The 19,921-nt window shown below is 46.2% G+C and overlaps 1 protein-coding gene and 1 long non-coding RNA gene across 4 annotated transcripts in view; one reads left to right on the forward strand and one right to left on the reverse strand.

The window, feature by feature from the left end:
* ctnnbip1 (catenin, beta interacting protein 1) overlaps window positions 1-4,889 on the reverse strand; it is a 107,446-nt gene extending 102,557 nt beyond the window's left edge. Inside the window, exon 1 of one of the 3 annotated variants that reach the window (XM_080215132.1) lies at window positions 4,810-4,889. The gene's annotated coding sequence lies outside the window, so the exon portion shown is untranslated. The remainder of the gene's footprint in view (window positions 1-4,809) is intronic. The other 2 variants (XM_080215131.1, XM_080215133.1) reach the window with 2 other exon arrangements.
* Window positions 4,890-5,897: 1,008 nt separating this feature from the next.
* Window positions 5,898-19,921, forward strand: part of LOC145360200 (uncharacterized) — a 28,086-nt gene continuing 14,062 nt past the window's right edge. The window contains exons 1-2 of the long non-coding RNA XR_013889672.1: window positions 5,898-6,007; window positions 7,001-7,130. This is a non-coding gene — a long non-coding RNA (uncharacterized LOC145360200). The remainder of the gene's footprint in view (window positions 6,008-7,000; window positions 7,131-19,921) is intronic.

Raw genomic sequence — 19,921 nt, forward strand, 5'->3', positions numbered from 1 at the left:
ATGATTGAATCCTCTCTTGTTGGACAGGGTCATTGCCTGGCACTCACGTGGCACGAATGCTACTTGCCAGCCCAAGCTTGGATATTTTCAAGGTCTTCCTGCAGTTGGACATGGACTGCTTCAGATCTGAAAAAGTGGTGACTGTTACTGAACATTGTTCCCAAGCTGGGAACTGAACCCAGATCTCTGGCGCTGTCAAGCAGCAGTGCTAAGCAATGTGCCACCCTCAAAATGACTTGACAAAGTTATTTGCCAAAACAAATCTGTCAATATAAGCTTAGAATGTTTCATTAATCTTTTGACCATCTAACTATAGGATACAATTATTAAAAAATAGGAAATTGCAAATGAATCAGCACATAAAGTTTAAATCTATATGATGCACTTTAAGGGTTACTTACTTGATGCTCCCCAATCTTTACCTGACATTTCTTATCAGTAGATACTGAGTGTGAGAGTGTATACGCACACAACAGTTAATAGCTTCTACTTGCAGATGATCTTATGACGACATTAGGTGACGATAAGATCCTGTACCCTTGCAATCTCCATTTACTTTTTCAAAGTTTACATGGGAATAAAGAATTGGAGTTTATATAGTTGCCACACTCCAGCATCTGTTTGGGTACATGAGGGAGAATTTAGCATCACCAATGCACCTAACCTGCATGTCTTTTGGATTGTGGGAGTAAATCCACACAGATACGGGGAAAATGTGCAGACTCTACACAGACAGTGACCCAAGCCAGGAATCGAACCTGGGTCCCTGGTGCTGTGAGGCAACAGTGCTAACCCACTGTGCTGCCTACCTGTGCCAACATAATGGATAAGATAATATGACAAGCTCTGACAGTCAGAGATCACCTGGGCTTCTAAACCACATAGACCAGAAGGTCCCAGATTCAATTTTTGTTCCCTGTTGAATTCAGCAGGACTGACAGGGGGGCATCTAAACAGAAAAGAAGGAAGCATTAGTCAGAATTCTGTTGCTCCAGAACCCAATGCAACATTCTTTACTAGAAGTGTGCATGTGCAGACAATGGATAACATCAAAAACAGATTTGGCTTGTTGACATTCAACAGGCTGCTGGTATCTATTGTTGTGACTTGTGCACAGACAAAAGACGCTTAAGCCAGGGTTCAGATAATGACTGTTGCACTTGGGTTTGTGCCCCAGGGAGATGTTACGGTGAGATTGCGGAACAACCGTGGGGGGTGCGGTACAAAAGGACAAAACTTAAACAAACTCCTTCAAAACAAGCAGCTAGTTTGGTTAATGATAAAAATGAGATGCTAGTGAACTCTCATCCCAATCCATCCAAACCCTTAACATTACAGCATTATTCCATGCTACACATCATGTGGAGATGCTGGCGTTGGACTGGGGTAAGCACAGTAAGAAGCCTCACAAAACCAGATTAAAGTCCAACAGGTTTATTTGATAGCACAAGCCACAAGCTTTCAAAGCGCTGCTCCTTCATCAGATGAGTGAGAGTTCTGTTCACAAACAGGGCATTTAAAGACAGAAACTCAATTTACAAAATAGTGGTTGGAATGCAAGCAGAGGTCCGAAAGCTTGTGGCTTCTGCTACCAAATAAACCTGTTGGACTTTAACCTAGTTTTGTGAGACTTCTTACTGTGCACACATGAGCTTGTCAGATCAAGTTGTTAATAAAGCACTTTGGCAGGAACAATATTTTCTGATCAGAATCAGCGTGTTAAATGCCCAATCATTCAAATGTTCCACAAGCTCCTGTCCCTTGTTCACACCAATTGTGTCCAGCACATTCCTGATGTTTTCCTAATGACACACAGAGGTAAATTATCACTTTATCTTCTGTTAGTCATTTAAGTCTGATAGTTTAAGGTGTGAAATTATTATCAGCTTTCCACCGCACCTTAAACCAGAAGTGTAACTGCTGGGCAGCTTTTTTTAAAAATTAATTTTTATGTGATGTAGGCATTGCTAGCTGGTCCAGCATTAACTGCCTATCCCTAACTGCTCTCCGTTTCCAGTTGTGGCTCTGGAGTCACATGTAGACCAGGTCAGGTGAGGATGGCAGATTTCTTTCACTTAATTAGTGAACCAGATGGGTTTTTACAGCAATTGACAATGGTCTTCATTAGACTTTTAATTCCACGGGACCGATTCTCCCAGCCTGCTGCACTGCTCGAGTGGCGCAACGGGTCGGGAGACGGCAGGTGGAGCCATTTTGCAGGCTTCCCACTGGGCACCATGGCCTCTGCACATCTCCAGCACTAGATTTTTTTCATGATCAGCTCCGCACCAGAAATTGGCACAGAGCCGATCAGAATTTGGAAATCTTCATTTCCATATGATTCATGAACCAGGACAGAAATCTCCAGGCCTGTTAGCATCTCTTCCCCCATTGGCACTGCCCAAGGGGCAAACTGGTACTGCCCACCAGGCGTTTGGTAGTGCCAAGGGGTCAGGGCCTACTGTGGGTAGTAAGGGTGTGGGGGAGGGGGGGCCTGCTGCCATTCTGCACTGGGATTGCTGGAAGGAGGAAGGAAGAGGATACCGGGGTAGCCATTGGGGTAGGATGGTTGGAGTTGCTGAGGGAAGCAGGGAGATTGGGGCTGGCAGGGGGTTGGGGGGAGTCACATGACATGGGGGCTGTTCAGCGGGGTTTGGTGAGGGGGGCTGCAAGGCCAGCAATGGGGAGTTGTGGGACTGGGCAGCTATATGGAGGCTGCAATGGAGGGATGGGGGGGCTACTGCGCACATGCCAAAATCCAGGCTGACAGATCGGCAGCATATGCAGTGACCCACTCAGCACTATGCTACCAGCGTCTTGAGTGGGAATAGGCCCTGCCCTCACATTTCCAGAGTGAATCCCGTTAGGGGATGCACAGAGTGTTGAAGGTCCATTCTAGAAATCACATTAAATAATCAGTGGAGTTACTCCTATGGGAACTTAGAATTTTTTTGGGAGGATCCTGGCCCAGATTTTTACTGAATTGGAATTTCACCATCAGTTGTGGTGGATTTGAACCCATGTTCCCAGAGCGTTACTCTGGATTGCTAGTTCAGTGCTAATTCCACTGTGATTAGAATCTTGCTAGAGGAGGTCTACCAGAAGGAAAAACTACATCAGTCATCCTCAGGCCACTGTTATTCATCTGTGCCAGCTGTGGAAGGGACTACCACTCAAATTGGCCTCAACAGGCACCACTGATGTTCAATGCAGAAGTGATATATACCCCGACCGCAGTTCATCATCTCCCACAACAAATGGGGGCCTAACCAACAGCGGAGACACAGGCTATTCAGCCCACCCAGTCTGTGCCACCAAATGATTCTTCCCCTGTCCCCCCATGGAAACTGTGAGAAATCAGTCTAGTTGCCCAGTTGGGTACCACAAAACTGTCAACTCATGCAGTTGATGGTATTCGCTTGTCGGTTTGAAGGTTCTACGTTCAACTTCCCTATCATCATTTCAAATGAAGGCCAACACCACACATAGGACTGGGTTGCCCTCTTCAGAGTGAGATGTCAAAACTGAGAAGCTGTTCTAATGCTAGAGATGAACATCAGAAATGTCACAGCATCTCTGGAAGAAGAGCTCTCCCAGCGTCTTTGCTAACATTCCTCCCTCAGCCAAACCCTTGCACAGCACATACCAAAAGCTGTTTGCGACAAATGTCCCAGCACAGTTGACATGTTTGCTTAGTTGAACACTCAATGGGCTTCTAAATTCAACAACACTTAATTTCAGTAAGTGCTGCAGTAAGTAATTTTGATCTATTTTAGCTATTTTAATCATATTCCTGCCAGCTACTTTCTAAATCAAAACTTTCGTACACCTGGGTAGAGGGCATTCCTTTTGATGCCAATCAAATAAATTAAATCAAACAAATTCAGGGACAAAGCAAGAAGGGCAGCCCCCAAGTACAAGAAAACCGTACAAAACAAAACACAAAGCAGAAAGGAAACTAAAACATCATGATAGCACCGTGGTTAGCACTGTGTGACTTGTCTGCGTGGGTTTCCTCCGGGTGGTCCAGTTTCCCCCCACAGTCTAAAGATGTGTGGATTGGCTATGCTAAATTAACCTTAGTGTCGGGGGATGACACTAAGGGTAAATACGAGGGTTTATGGAGATAGAGCCTGGGTGGGATTTTGGTTGCTGCAGACTCGATGGGCTAAACGGCCTCCTTCTGCATTGGAGGGATTCTATGATTCATACGTTACAACAGTGGCTACACTCCATTGTAGTTTAAAGTTTATTTATTTAGTGTCACAAATAGGCTGACATTAACACCGCGATGAAGTTACCGTGAAAATCCCCCAGTTACCACATTCAAGCGCCTATTCGGGTACACTGAAGAAGAATTTCGCATGGTCAATACACTCTAACCAGCACATCTTTCAGACTGTGGGAGGAAACCCATGTAGACACGGGGAGAACGTGCAGAGTGACCCAAGCTGGGAATCGAACCCAGGTTCATGGAGCTATGAGGATGTGGAAGGCGCTATGGAAATGTAAGGTCTCTTTCAGCCCATTGGGGGTGCGGAGCTCAGAGACACAATGCGCTAGATCGGTGCTGAGGGCGGGGTGGTGTCGGTGCCGCCGCCGCCGCCGCCGGGCTCGCCTCCCCGGCCGCTTTGTGCTCTCTCTCCCCGGGCTCCAGCCGGCACCGGGCGGACATCCCGGCCGATTGTCCGGCACCTCGGCCCGGGACACTCACCCCCGCCGCAATACCCTCCCCTCCCTCTCTCACACACACACACACACACACTCACTCCCCTCCCTCACACCCGCTCCCCCAGCCTGGCTCCTTACCGTGCGAGGCTCCCTCCTGCGGCCCGGGGCCTAGCGCTCCCGCCTCCCGCAGCACCTCAGCCCGGCCCCGCCTCCCAGCGCCGGCCGCCGGCAGGCAGCGGAGCATGCGCACAACACCCCGCCCGGAGGCGAAGGGGAATCGGAGGGGGTGAGGGAAGAGTTGGAGGGGGTGAGGGAAGAGTTGGAGGGGATGAGGGGGAGTTGGAGGGGGTGAGGGAAGAGTTGGAGGGGGTGAGGGGGAGGGGATGAGGGAAGAGTTGGAGGGGGTGAGGGGGAGTTGGAGGGGATGAGGGAAGAGATGGAGGGGATGAGGGGGAGTTGGAGGGGATGAGGGAAGAGTTGGAGGGGGTGAGGGGGAGTTGGAGGGGATGAGGGAAGAGTTGGAGGGGGTGAGGGGGAGTTGGAGGGGGTGAGGGAAGAGTTGGAGGGGGTGAGGGAAGAGTTGGAGGGGGTGAGGGGGAGTTGGAGGGGGTGAGGGAAGAGTTGGAGGGGGTGAGGGGGAGTTGGAGGGGATGAGGGAAGAGTTGGAGGGGATGAGGGAAGAGTTGGAGGGGATGAGGGAAGAGTTGGAGGGGATGAGGGAAGAGTTGGTGAGGGGGAGTTGGAGGGGATGAGGTAAGAGTTGGAGGGGGTGAGGGGGAGTTGGAGGGGGTGAGGGGGAGTTGGAGGGGATGAGGGAAGAGTTGGAGGGGATCTGAGGGGGGAATCAGAGGGGCTGAGGGGGAGTTGGGGGGGAATCAGAGGGGCTGAGGGGGAGTTGGAGGGGATGAGGGAAGAGTTGGAGGGGATGAGGAGGGATTGGGTGGGTGGGGGGATCGGAGGGGGTGGGTGGGGGGATCGGAGGGGGTGGGTGGGGGGATCGGAGGGGGTGAGGGGGGAATCGGAGGGGGTGGGTGGGGGGATCGGAGGGGGTGAGGGGGGAATCGGAGGGGGTGAGGGGGGAATCGGAGGGGAGAAGGGGGATTGAGGGGAGTGGGGGTTGGGGGAATTAGGGGAAAGGGAGGATTTGGGGGAGCAGGTTTGGAAGGGGAGGGAGCTGGATGAATGGGTACAGAAGGGAATTTCTTATCAGCGAATAAATTTATAGTTAGAATGCTGTCTTTCAGAGGACAAAGAATCAGTAAGGAGTTAAATGATTATTGGACAACCAACACCAACTGTGTTCACATTTACGGATGTAGTAAATGAACTGAAACAAGTAATTATAATTTTAAAACATATATGCTGATATTGTAAATGTATTTCAGTAAAATGTACACTTTAGCCAAGTAATGTTACCAAAAGGCAAGGTGGTCAGAGTCAATAGTTAAAGCCTAAGGTCTAGGGACAGGTCAATCAGCAAGTCATATTGGGTGGAATTCCTAACAGCATTATGCAACATTATGATTAGAGTTTTGTATTGTCTTAGTTTGACATAATTGGCCACCTCTTGACATTTCCCCACAACAGAAGGGGATTGAGGTAGAGGTGGAGGGGGTTTGGACGGGAGGGGATTGAGGTGCATGGGGATTGGAGGAGAGGGGATTGAGGTGCAGGGGGATTGAAGGGGAGGAGGTTTGAAGGAGAGAGTATTAATTAATTGCAATTGGCTAGCAGCTAATGAAGGTGTACCTTTATGTGGCCCAAAAATAGTAGTTAAGGGTTGATGATGAGTCAATAATATGAAATGATGACCATGTGAATAATGATGAAACCTCCGCATGTCAAGCATTATACACAATGCTTGTTTTTCTACTGAGCATTGGTCAATCCAGCACTGGTCAGACTATGCAAAGCCAAAACTATTGGTTGTTCTTCTCCTGAAGGCACAATATATGAAGTGGTTGTTACTAGTCCATAAGGTGCAGAGTTGCAAATAAGCAGTAGTACTAGCTTCGGATTAAAACGAACCAACACTTCCAGACTTCTGCAAAAAATCTTGGACATATTTGTATGACTTTTTCACTTTTTATTATACAGTCCCATGACAGTTTCACACATAGCAAATTATGTAATGGCTTCGTTAATGTAGCTATGTTGGGAACAAATTTGCCACAGTCATTCTAGAAAGGACCTCAACTGCGTCACATTCATTGGACTTGGTGCTTCTAAAATAGCTTCCATCTTTTTAGGTGCTTGATATAGGCTTTACTATCAATAATATGACCGATTGATGTCTGGAAAAAGTCATACCTTTTTTCTTGATACACAGATTATATGCTTGAATTCCTTCTGAAGTTGCTGTTGTTCACTGGACCCTATAATTAGAATATCAACCAGGTAACATTGTACACCAGAGAGATCACTTAAAATCTGATCCACTGAACCTTGGAATCAGACTGGTAAGGATGTTATTCCAAAAATCAATCTTTTACAACAAAAAATAACTTTATGAGTAACAATGTTAAGCAATGGTTGAGATTCAGCGGTTACATTCATCTGTAAATATGCTTGTGAAAGATCAATTTAGCTTAATTTCTGCCCACTTAATATCCCAGCAACCAAGCCTTCAATTAAAGGAAACCAATATTGATCAGCATGCAACATTGGATTGACTGTGTCAGAGTCATAGAGGTTTACAGCATGGAAACAGGTCCTTTGGCCCAACTTGTCCGTGCCACTCTTTTTTTTAAAACCCTTAAACTAATCCCAATTGCCCAAATTTGGCCCATATCCCTCGATACCCATCGTACTCATGTAACTATCTGAATGCTTTTTAAAAGATAAAATTGTATCTGCCTCTACTACTATCTCTGGTAGCTTGTTCCAGACACTCACCACCCACTGTGTGAAAGAACTGCCCCTGTGGACACTTTTGTATCTGTCCCCTCTCACCTTAAACCTATGCCCTCTAGTTTTAGACTCCCCTACCTTTGGGAAAAGATATTGACTATCTACCTTGTCTATGCTCCTCATTATTTTATAGACCTCTATAAGGTCACCCCTCAGCTTCCTATGCTCCAGAGAAAAAAGTCCCAGTCTATTCAGCCTCTCCTTATAACTCAATCCATCAAGTCCCAGTATCATCCTAGTAAATCTTTTCAGCACTCTTTCTGGTTTAATAATAGAGTGACCAGAATTGCACACAGTATTCCAAGTGTGGCCTGATCAATGTCTTGTACAACTTTAACAAGATGTCCCAACTCCTGTATTCAGTGTTCTGACCGATGAAACCAAACATGCCGAATGCCTTCTTCACCACTCTGTCCACCTGTGACTCCACTTTCAAGGTGCTATGAACATTTACCCCTACATCTCTTTGTTCTGTAACTCTCCCCTTACTACCATTAACTGAGGAAGTCCTGCCCTGGTTCAGTCTACCAAAATACATCACCTCACATTTGTCTAAATTAAACTCTATCTGCCATTAGTCAGCCCACTGGCCCAATTGATCAAGATCCTGTTGCAATTGGAGATAACTTTCTTCTCTGTCCACTATGTCACCAATCGTAGTGTCAACTGCAAACTTACTAACCATACCCCCTATATTCTCATCAAAATCAATATAAATGACAAATAACAGTGGACCGAGCAGTGATCCCTGAGGCACACTGTTGGACACAGGCCTCCAATTTGAAAAACAACTCTCTACAACCACCCTCTGGCTTCTGTCAAGAAGCCAATTTTGTATTCATTTAGATACCTCACCCTGGATCCCGTGAGATTTAAGTTTATGCAACAACCTACTATACTGTACCTTGTCAAAAGCCTTGCTAAATTCCATTTAGACAACATCAACTGCACAGCCCTCATCTACCTTCTTGGTTACCCCTTCAAAAAACATCACCACAGATAAGAACTGGACCATCTGGTTTCATGGCAGTTACGGTGAGTGGCACATTTGCACAGTGGTTAGCACTGCTGCCTCACAGCACCAGGAACCCAGGTTCAATTCCGGTCTTGGGTTACTGTCTGTGTGGGGTTTTTGTGTTCTCCCTGTGTCTGTGTGGGTTCCTTCAGGTGTTCCGGTTTCCTCCCACAGCCCAAAGATGTGCGGGTCAGGTGGCTATGCTAAGTTGCCCCTTAGTGTCCAAAATGTGTAGGTTAGATGAATTAGCCATGATAAATGCATGGGGATAAGATGGAGGGGAGGGCTTGTGTACAATGCTCTTTTGAAGAGTTGATGCAGACTCGCTGGGCCAAATGGCCTCTTTCTGCACTGCATGGTTTCAGTGGTTCTATGCAGGTAGCCCAGTTACTTATTGTAACTGGCTCTAACATGCAAATGTTAACAAGTTGTACTAATTCTCCTTCAGCCTTGGGATGAATTGGATATGGTATTGTTCTTGCTTTGAGACTTTTTGGTTGACCATTAGACTTCATCTTGAGCTTCATTTAACTACCTTCATTTAGTCAAGTGTGTCTTCAAATGCGCTCTTGTACTTATCCAGAAGGTGCTGTAGGTTTGTTTTGGCATCAACCAATCCATTGACAGCCATGGTCTCCCAAATAGAGCTGGAAAATTACCACATGGAGAGGCAACTCTGCCGTTTGTCTACCCAATTGTACATTGACTATAATGTAATCCTTCCGTGAATGCTCTTAAAATCACATCAGCTGGTATTAAAGGAATCATAGGATTCCTACAGTGCAGATGAAGGCCATTCGGTCCATTGAGTCTGCAGTAAATCTCCGACAGAGCATCTTATCCAGCCCTATCCTGGTAACTCCACGAAGGGGAGATGAAGAAGCCACGTTCTGAAAGCTCGTGATTCCAGATAAACCTGTTGGATTTTAGCCTGTGAGACTTCTGACTGTATCTACAGAATACACCGCTGCAACTCACAGCCCTATGACGTCTACCATTGAAATGGACAAAAGCAGCAATGAAATGAGAACAACATTATGTACAAGTTCCAGTCTAAGGCTCACATTGTCTTAATGTGGACTTATTATTGTTCCTTCAGAACCACTAGATCAAGATCCTGGAATTCCTTATCCAATAGCATTACAAAAGCATCATTACTAGACTTTTGGGGCGGCGTGGTGGCACAGTGGTTAGCACTGCTGCCTCACTACACCAGGGACTTGGGTTCAATTCCGACCTTGGGTCACTTTCTGTGCAGAATTTACACATTCTCTCAGTGTCTGCATGGGTTTCCTCCGGTTTTCTCCCACAGTCCAAATACATCTAGAATATTAAATTTTGGGCCAGTTATGGAGCTTATTAACATCAGCAGAAACAACCACTGTATGAATACCATGGTTCAGTCCTGGGTATGATTAACAGGAGCAGATACAAAAGATTCAAATCTCTGCAGCCTCACATGAACTTGCTGGTGTCTCAGCAAGTTAGAAGGTTGATTAAATCTCTTCTGACACACGGAGCAGATGAATGGCTTCTCTCCGGTGTGAATTCACTGGTGTGTCAGAAACCCGGACAAATAGGTGAAAACCCTCCTACACGTAGAGCCGGCAAATGGAGTTGATTAGCAATGTAGAATTATCCCTCAGTGTAAGAGTGACTAGAAGGGAAAATGCGTGGGGTTACGAGGATAGATTCTGGGTGGGATTGTTGTTGGTGGTGATTTAATAGGCTGAATGGTCTCCTTCTGCACTGTAGGGATTTGTCAACAAACCCCGAAACCTTGTTAGTTTACTATCAAATAAACCGGTTGGATTTAAACCTGGTGTTGTCAGACTTCTTACTGTGGGAGGAAACCAGAGCACCTGGAGGAAACCTGTGCAGACATGGAGAGAAAGTACAAACTCCACACAGACAGTGACCTGAGGCCAGAATTGAACCCGGGTCCCTGTCACTGTGAGGCAGCAGTGCTAACCATTGTGCCACCATGCTGCCCATACGTAGGATCTCTCAACCTGTCAATCTGTAACTCCTTTCTGCAATAAATAAGCCAGCATTAACCTCCAGAACATTGACAGCAGTAAGACAGTACAAAACTAGGGAAGCAGTGGCAGGGTGGTAATGTAACGGGGCGAATAATGTAACGCCCATTGATAGGATGTGTTCAGCTCTCTGTCGGGCAGGAGTCAGACACATTGCTGAGGATGAGAGGAGAATCGCTCCGCCCTCAATGTAATTCATCATCTCCTCCTGCTAAGTCCGGCCAATAGCTTTAGCACCCAGCCTGTGAAATTGGGCATTATCACAAGAAATTACTTCTGGCATCACGTTATGATGCGATGTCGCACACCATGGTGAGAGAGCTCTTCATTCTGTAGATCTGACCATTCCCAATTTGAGAGGCTATGAGGATTCCTGTAGGCTTTTTCCATCATCCACAGTTCTTTCTCTTCATCCTCCTCCTTGTCACCGTCTTGACCTCATCCGAGGAAATATGTCACTCCCCTATCTTCTCCTGAACCAGCTGGCTTCCCCGCTGCAGCATTCAGTTGTGCAGAGCACAGCAGTCCACAGTTGTGCAGATTACTCTCTGGGGGCTGTAATGGAGCGCAACCCCCCACCTCCCGGCTGGTGTAGGCACCTGTACTCCCTGTTCAGCAGTCCAATAGTCTGCTCAAACAGTACACACGGTGAAGCGTGAGCCTTGTTATAGGCAGCCACCACCCTCTGTGTAAAAAAACTTGCCTCGTATATCTGAAACACAGCAGCAGCCAAGTTGTGCACAGCAAGATCCCCCAAACAACAATGCGATCATGACCAGATAATCTCCGAACTGACCCTACAAATAAAGGGAACAGCTGCTCCCTGTCCACCCTGTCAATGCCCCTCATAATCTTGAACACCTCAATCAGGTTGCCCCTCAATCGTCTCTGCGTTTAATACATGTTAATGAGTCCAGCAATAGCAGTGAGTTTTTCTGCATTATTTATGTTCATTACTGGGGTATGTGTGTTGGCAATCCTCTAATGCCTCATGTTGTTTCTGGTGGTCTAGAGGCTAGGATTCGGCGCTCTCAGTGCTGCGGCCAGGGTTCGATTCCCGGTCAGGGAATTTTGCTTTCATTCACAAATCAATTGATCAAATCACAACGGTTCTGGAGAACATATTCCTCTAATGCCTCACCTCAATGAACATTTACCAATTATACTCAATCAGAATTAAACAAAAAAAAACTTCCTTCCAATTGAATCCACCATGAATTAGCTACAGACCAACTAGCTCCAGATTGGTGACTCATGATTAAGCCTAGCTAGGTCAAAACCAAAATGTTAATGGCTTAAAACCACACACAGATGTGCAATAAATAATTGTTACTCTGTCAGTCAAACCTCAATGTTTTTCCCGCTCCCATGCCCATCTCCACATGAGGTCCCATTAGTTTTCCACTAATTGAGAGATAATTAGGAAACTGCAAAGACAGGAACTCTGCGATCTGTTGTTGTCTGACGTTTAGTCGTTAATGAGGTTGCAAGTTATTTTCAGTGCATGAAGGGGAAAGCTTTGAAAAGTCCTGAATTCTGATGGAGGGGGCTGGGCCAAGGAATGTTTGATGCATTTTGTCTTTTGCTGAACGTGATCTTGAACGTAACAATGGGTGGAATTTCCTGGCTGTGCTGGCCCCAAGACCAGAAAAGCCCACCTGAGGTCAATGGCCCTTTGTGTGTTCCGTGTCCCACTCGCTACAATTCCCGTGGCGGGCAGGATGGAAAAATTCCGCTAGATGTGTTTACAAAAATATGTCAAGAGAGGGAGGGACAAGATAAATGGAAATGATGTGGAGTTGCCGGTGTTGGACTGGGGTGGGCACAATAAGAAGTCTCACAGCACCAGGTTAAAGTCCAACAGGTTTATTTGGTAGCACAAGCTTTCAGAGCACTCTGAAAGCTTGGGGAACCAAATAAACCTGTTGGACTTTAAAGTGGTGTTGTGAGACTTCTTATGGAAGATAAATGGAAACTGCAGCAAATAGGGAGGCGATGGCCCAGTGATATAGTTGTTGGACTATTTCTCCAGAAACTCAGCTAATGCTCTGGGGACCAGGGTTTGATCCCGCCACAGCAGATGGTGGAATTTGAATTCACTAAAAAAAATCTGGAATTAAGAATCTACTGATGACCATGAAACAATTGTTAGAAAAACCCATCTGGTTCACTAATGCCCTTTAGGGAGGGAAATCTGCCATTCTTACCTGGTCTGGCCTACATGTGACCCCAGAGCCACTTCAATGTGGTTAACTCTCAACTGGCTTCTGCACAAGAGGCAACTAGGGATGGGCAATAAATGCTGGCCCAGCCAGCGACGCTCATGTCCCACGAATGAATTAAAAAAATGCCAAGGGGAATTCCGGGGGTTGCTATGTGCTGCCTGGAAGGTAGAGAACATTCCATAAATCCTTCAAGCCTGGACCAGACAAGGCTCAGTTTCCTCACATTTCAAAATACATCTCAAGTGTGCAGAAAAATAGAAAGCTGGAGGATCTACAATCTCCAACATTAGAAAATGCAGAACAGGGAATTCTGTGTCCGCAGGGTTTCCAGTTAGACTTGTGCACTAACCAAAACAAATGGCCAAAAACATATAATGTTTGGAGAAAAAAATATAGCCTGTGGCATCAGACAGATTGGGATTGGCGCTTAATCTTGCATGCAAATACCATCTTACTGTTATATAATTTTATGTTATTTTATTCCTGAATTTTAATGCCAAGCGTGTTACAGATATAATGCCATTTCCTCTTTGGAGGTTATTTTTGGTGAGTTTTACCTTGTCTTTGGACAGCAAGCTTGTTGCAGTAATCAAACTTGGAATATTGAATCTTATGCTAAACAGTTGGCTCTGGCCATTGTGGAATGATGGAAAAAAGAACAGTACGTGTGTCTCTTGTTGCATTCATAAGAACATAAGTATACCATCCGGCCCCTCGAGCTTGCTGTGCCGTTCAATAAGGTCATGGCTGATCTTTTTTGTGGACTCAGCTCCACTTACCCGCCTGCTCACCATAACCCTTAATTCCTTTACTGTTCAAAAATCTATTCACTATGTATCTACTCAGATTTGATCCACCAAATGCTAAACCAGGAAGATGGGTTGCCTTCAAACTGTTCACAGTCTGTCCTCCATTTACTGGAATTGGCCTTTTCTAGCTATGGGTCCAAGTTTAGCCATGGCCAAGCATCGCTGTTCCACTCACTCTGCAGTCTAGCTTATCATCTGCTCCCTTGGCTTCATCGCTGTCATCCCCACCCTCTGGACTTCTCTCTCAAAATACTTTTGTGCCAATGAGGCCATGGATTACACCGTCTTTAAGTTTTTTTTTTGTACTCTTGATGGGAATGTTGTGTGGCTTCATGCATTTCCCTCTTACCAGTTTTGACCTTGTTTGAGTTGGTGTATTATTCATCTTCAGAACACGCCTAAAACAACAACTACCTGTATTTATTTAGCACCTTCAATGTCATAAAACATCTCAAGGAATGTCACAAGAGTGTTAAAAAGAAAGATTTCAAGCCAAGCCACATAAGGAGATATTAGGTTAAATGATCAAAGATTTGGACAAAAAGTTATGTTTTAAGACCATAAGATATAGGAGCAGAATTAGGCCATTCGGCCCATCAAGTCTGCTCTGCCTTTCAATCATGACTGATGTGATTATCATCCCCATTCTCCTGCCTTCTCCCCATAACCCCTGATCCCCTTATTGATCAAGAACCTATCTACCTCTGTCTTAAAGACACTCAATGACCTGGACTCCACAGCCTTCTGTGGTAATGACTTCCAAAGATTCACCACCCTTTGGCTGAAGAAATTCCTCCCCATCTCAGTTTTAAAAGAGCGTCCCTTCACTTTGAGGTTGTACCCTCGAGTTCTAGTCTCTCCCACTAGTGGAAACATCCTCTTCACATCCACTCTATCCAGGCCTCTCAGTATTCTGTAAGTTTCAATTAAAATTCCCCTCATCCTTCTAAACTCCATTGAGTACAGACCCAGAATCCTGAACTGCTCCTTATATGATGCTTAAGAGTCTTAAAGGAGAAGATAGACTTGGAGAGGTGGGGAAGTTTAGGAAGAGAATTCCAAAGCTTCAGATACAAGCCACTGTATGTATAGTCAGCAATGACAGTGTGAATTAAAATGAGTATGCTCAGGTCTACACTTCCTGCTGCCTTGACAAAGCAGCCAGCATAATCAAGGATCCCACACACCCGAGACATTCTCTCTTCCACCTTCTTCCGTTGGGAGAAAGATGCAAAAGTCTGAAATTATGTATCAACTGACTCAAAAATTTTTGAATGGACCTACCTTGCATGAAGTTGATTTTTCTCTACACGCCAGCTATGACTGTAACATTACATTCTGCACTCTCTCGTTTCCTTCACTATGAATGGTATGCTTTGTCTGCATAGTGTAAGAAACTTCACTGTATTCAAATACATGTGACAATAATAAATCAAACCAAATCAAATCAAAATGAAAGGAGTATAATTTAGTCGGAAGGTTGTGGGGCTGGAGGAGATTACAGGGATAGGGAAGGGGTAGGGACTAGAAGAGATTACAGAGATAGGGAGGGGGTAGGGGCTGGAGGAGATTACAGAGATAGGGAGGGGGTAGGGACTAGAGGAGATTACAGAGATAGCGAGGGGGTAGGGGCTAGAGGAGATTATAGAGATAGGGAGAGGTTGGGGCTAGAGGAGATTACAGAGATAGGGAGATGGTCAGGGCTGGAGGAGATTACAGAGATAGGGAGGTTAGGGGCTAGAGGAGATTACAGAGATAGGAAGAGGGTAGGGGCTAGAGGACATTACAGAGATAGGGAGAGGGTAGGGGCTAGAGGAGATTACAGAGATAGGAAGGGGTTAGGGGCTAGAGGAGATTACAGAGATAGGAAGGGGTTAGGGGCTAGAGGAGATTACAGAGAAAGGGAGAAGCGAGGACTTCAGAAAAAAAGGATGAGAATTTTAAAATTCAGCTGTATCTTTTGCATTCATGTGCTGGGCTTCTCCATCATTGAGGATGGGGATATTTGTGGAGCCTCCTCCTCCAGTGAGTTGTTTAATTGTCCACCACCATTCACAGCTGGATATGATTCACAGAGAAAAGGTCTTGCATTTCAATAGCACCTTTTATAACCTTAGGATGTGGTTATAAGTCTGAAGTGTATTCACTGTTTGTAATGTAGCAAACATGGTGGCCAATTTGTGCACAGCAAGCTCCCACAAGCAGCATGTTTTTGGTGGTGTAGTTTGAAGGATAACTATCGACTGGGAGACCAGCAATCCCTCCCCTACTCTTCAAAAGAAAGCCCTGGGATTTTTTTCTAGGCACGCAAGTAATGGAGAATTGTCAGGTTAACATTTCATACAAAAGGTAACACCTCCAACAGTGCAGCACTCTGTCAGTACTGCACTGAAACCTCCAACGGTGCAGCACTCTGTCAGTACTGCACTAAAACCTCCAACGGTGCAGCACTCTGTCAGTACTGCACTACAACCTCCAACGGTGCAGCACTCTGTCAGTACTGCACTACAACCTCCAACGGTGCAGCACTCTGTCAGTGCTGTACTGCAGAGCCAAGCCAGACTTTTGTGCTGAAGTTTCTGGAGAGGAACCTGAACTTCCTAACTCAGAGACAAGACAGAAGCATGACTCATGGAGCGGGAACCAATCGAGATCTAGTATAACGGTTACTTTGACACAACAAATATCAATAGACAGAGAATCTCAGGCTCACCAGGGAATGTCAAGAGATGCTGATAATGTGGACTAAAAGAGATTTAACTGTGAACACAGATTATAAATGAATAGCTTTACTTTTTTTTTCCTTACAAAGTAAGGTATATGAGAATCCCCCTGTGAATGCAGCATCCGTTAACCTCTTAAAAAGTTGGGAGATAGCTCCCCATTTATGAAGAGGCTAGGTTTACTGCTCAACCACAGGCGAGACTATTCCACATTGGAAGGAATCACAGCAAACCTGTTCCTCTGGCACACACATATAGAATTTCCGGCATGGGTCACTCACAAATTACAGTCCAGAAACAGGCCATTCAGCCCAACAGATCCATGCTCCACTTCACCCTCCTCCCTCCCCTCGTTATCTAACCCCAACAACACATCCTTCAATTCCTTTCTCTCCCCTGCACTAATCTAGCTTCCTCTCCAATGCATCAATGCTGTTCACTACCCCTTGTAACCACACTTACTTTATCCATTTCTAACCCAATAATGCTAAAAACCAGTTGACGCATCCACACTGGCTGAGAAATTGTTGTCTTGCAACTCACTCAGCATAATCTGGTAACTTGAGCTTGTGGTCTGTACAGAGTCGGACTGAAGTGACTGGTCCACTTACCCAACAGACCGTTCGGGAAACCACTGAGTGACACAACACTGGTACTTAACAATTCCAAAAGAAATGGGGTAGAGCTGATTGCAAGCAATCCCAGCCAAACAGACCCTTTCCCTGGATTGAAACCTTGCCGCGGTGGAAAGCCTTCAATATTCCGTGATCGATGATGTTGGGAGTCTGAAACCCCTGCCAGGGTCACCCATGATAGTAAGGTCGGAGAGGAGGAACCAGACAAAGAGCAAATCAAAACAAGTCATCAATAGGGTGGCACAGTGGTTAGCACTGCTGCCTCACAGCACCAGGGACCCATGTTCAATTCCGGCCTCGGGTCATTGTCTATATGGAGTTTCACATTCTTCCCGTGTCTGCATGGGTTTCCTCCCACAGCCCAAAGATACGCGGGTTAGATTGATTGGCTGTGCTAAATTGACCCTTAGTGTCAGGGGAATTAACAGGGTAAATATGTGAGGTTTTGGGGATAGGGCTTGGGTGAGATGTGGTTGGTGTAGTGTTGATGGGCCAGATGGCCTCCTTCTGCACTGAAGGGATTCTATGATTCTAACAGCGGATCAAGCAGAAGATACTCAGATGGTATCAATGGCTGCAATGGCGGATAATGGCTGCAGCAGAAGGGAAATCCCCAGTCATCAAGGTTCCACTGGAACTGGATCTACCCTTTGTCAAGGACCATGTGTCTGCTGATGTACAATGGCATTCCAATGTTAAAAGGTACCCGCATCAGGTGCCTACCGAGAAGGAACCATCACCCTGCTCTTCACAGGCAGCCCCCAGTGATCGGCGAGAGGTGATGGGGACAGGACCATGAGTCCCTAGCAATGACTGACATGTAGGTGCTGGAGTTTGAATCAGTCACCTTGCACTTGGAATAGGAAAAGGAAAGGGTTTTGGCAGCTTTCTTAATGACTGAGCAGCCCTCTTCAGGATCCACTCGCCCACCGCACATGGAGAAAGGACTGGAAAAGGTGCCCTAAAGATAGTCCCTCCCATCTGCTACCTGCCTGGAAAATTGCATTCAGCGGGCAGACCTATCTGTGGTTAGAAAATCAAAGTTAAACTTGATTTCGGAACCCGGAACGTATGAACCCTCATGGATAAGAGCAAAACAATCGACCGGAACCAAGAATTGCCCTTCAGTTTGTGGATGTCATTGCCATCTGTGCTCGCGGAAGAGAATCTCCAGGTCTCCAGGTTTGACACCTTCACAGGAGCGTACCAAAGAATCAACCTCAGCCTCAACCTCAGGAAGACCTAAATCCTTTACCAGTCTGCCCCAGGGCGGCATGGTAGCACAGTGGTTAGCACTGCTGCTTCACAGTGACTTGGGTTCGATTCCTGGCTTGGGCCACTGGCTGTGTGGAGTTTGCACATTCTCCTCATGTCTGCATGGGTTTCCTCTGGATGCTCCGGTTTCCTCCCACATTCAAAAGATGTGCGGGTTAGGTTGATTGGCCATGCTAAAATTGCCTCTTAGTGTCCTGAGAAGAGGGATTAGCAGGTAAATGTGTAGGGATAAGGGGGTAGGGCCTAGGTGGGACTTGGTTGGTGCAGATTCAATGGGCCAGATGGCCTGTTTGTGCACTGTAGGGTTTCTGTGATTTCTAGGAAGACATCCGGTCTCTCCCTCCATCAAGATCAACAGAGAGACCCTCCCAAATGTGGAACTCTTCCCCAATCTGAGGGGCCACTGCTCATCTGAGGCTGACATTGATGCGGAGATAAAACATCGTATCCGATCCGTGAGTGTTGCCTACAGACACTTCAACAGCTGCGGTATTCGTGCCGTTACCTTTTGTGGTGCAGATGTGATCAAGCACTGGAGGGGGTGCAATGCCTGCTCCTAACAGCTTGGATCGTGTAGATCAAGCCCAAGACAGGAAGTGGTGAGCCTGCCTTGTCAGTTTGGATCAGGAATGTCTCACTGGTTGAATTGAATTGCTCTTTGATTGGATTGGATTGGATATCGTTAAAATCGTGCCGTCATCAAGATCCTCGTGTACAAGGCAATCGTCCTCCTAACTCTTCCATCTGGCTGAGAAATTTGGATTATGTACAGGCTCCTTCTCGAGGTCCTAGAGTGCATCAGTACTGTCAGAGACGGATTCTCTGCATCAGCTGGGAGGACAGGATCACTAACCTCAGTGACCTTGAAGGAGCCAAGAACAGCACACTGAGGCCATGATCATCCAAAACCAACTCTGCTGGGCCAGCTGTTTGCTTAGGATGTCAGAGTCCTGACTGCCAAAGCCAATCTTCTTCGCCCAGCTGAATAAAGGCTTCCTTACAACAGGAGGACAATGGAAGCACTTCAAGTAAGCACCCTGAAGGCCTACCTCAAGAATACAACATAGATGTCAATGCCTGGGGGACCTTTGTTTAGAAGAGATTGACTTGGAGGAACTTCCTGATGGAAGGGTCACAATTCTTCGGGGACACCCAATGGCATGAGGAGGTCTGGGAGAAAGGAGCCTGGGAAAGGAATCCCAGCGATCCCGAGTCTAAGGACCAAACCCACTTCCCAGAAACACCTGCCGAGTGTGCGGCCGAAGATGTGGCTCTGAGGTTGAGCTCATCAACCACACAAAAACCTGTGACCCCGGTGACACAGAGTTCCTTGGGTTGACAATTGTACGTGTTAGTGAGTGATCGCTGAAGGAGAAGGAGAAAGAGGAGCCAAACGGCAAAAACCTCACCTGCAGCTGGAGTAGAATATACACACTTTTAACATGGCTTTAATGGCTTTTTGTCCCTTTGCTAATTCATTAGCTTTGTCAGTTGGAAGCTGCATCTGTGCATCTGGTAAGAGAGAGTAGATGAATTGCATTTTGTGGAGGGACAGTCAGGATGGAATAGCTTTGTTCTCAGTGTTGTTGTTCAAATCAGCTGCATCCTGTGTTTCTGTA

This window comes from Carcharhinus amblyrhynchos, chromosome 30 (assembly GCF_965287045.1).
Source record: "Carcharhinus amblyrhynchos chromosome 30, sCarAmb.v2.hapA, whole genome shotgun sequence".
NCBI classification, from domain to species: Eukaryota; Metazoa; Chordata; class Chondrichthyes; order Carcharhiniformes; family Carcharhinidae; genus Carcharhinus; species Carcharhinus amblyrhynchos.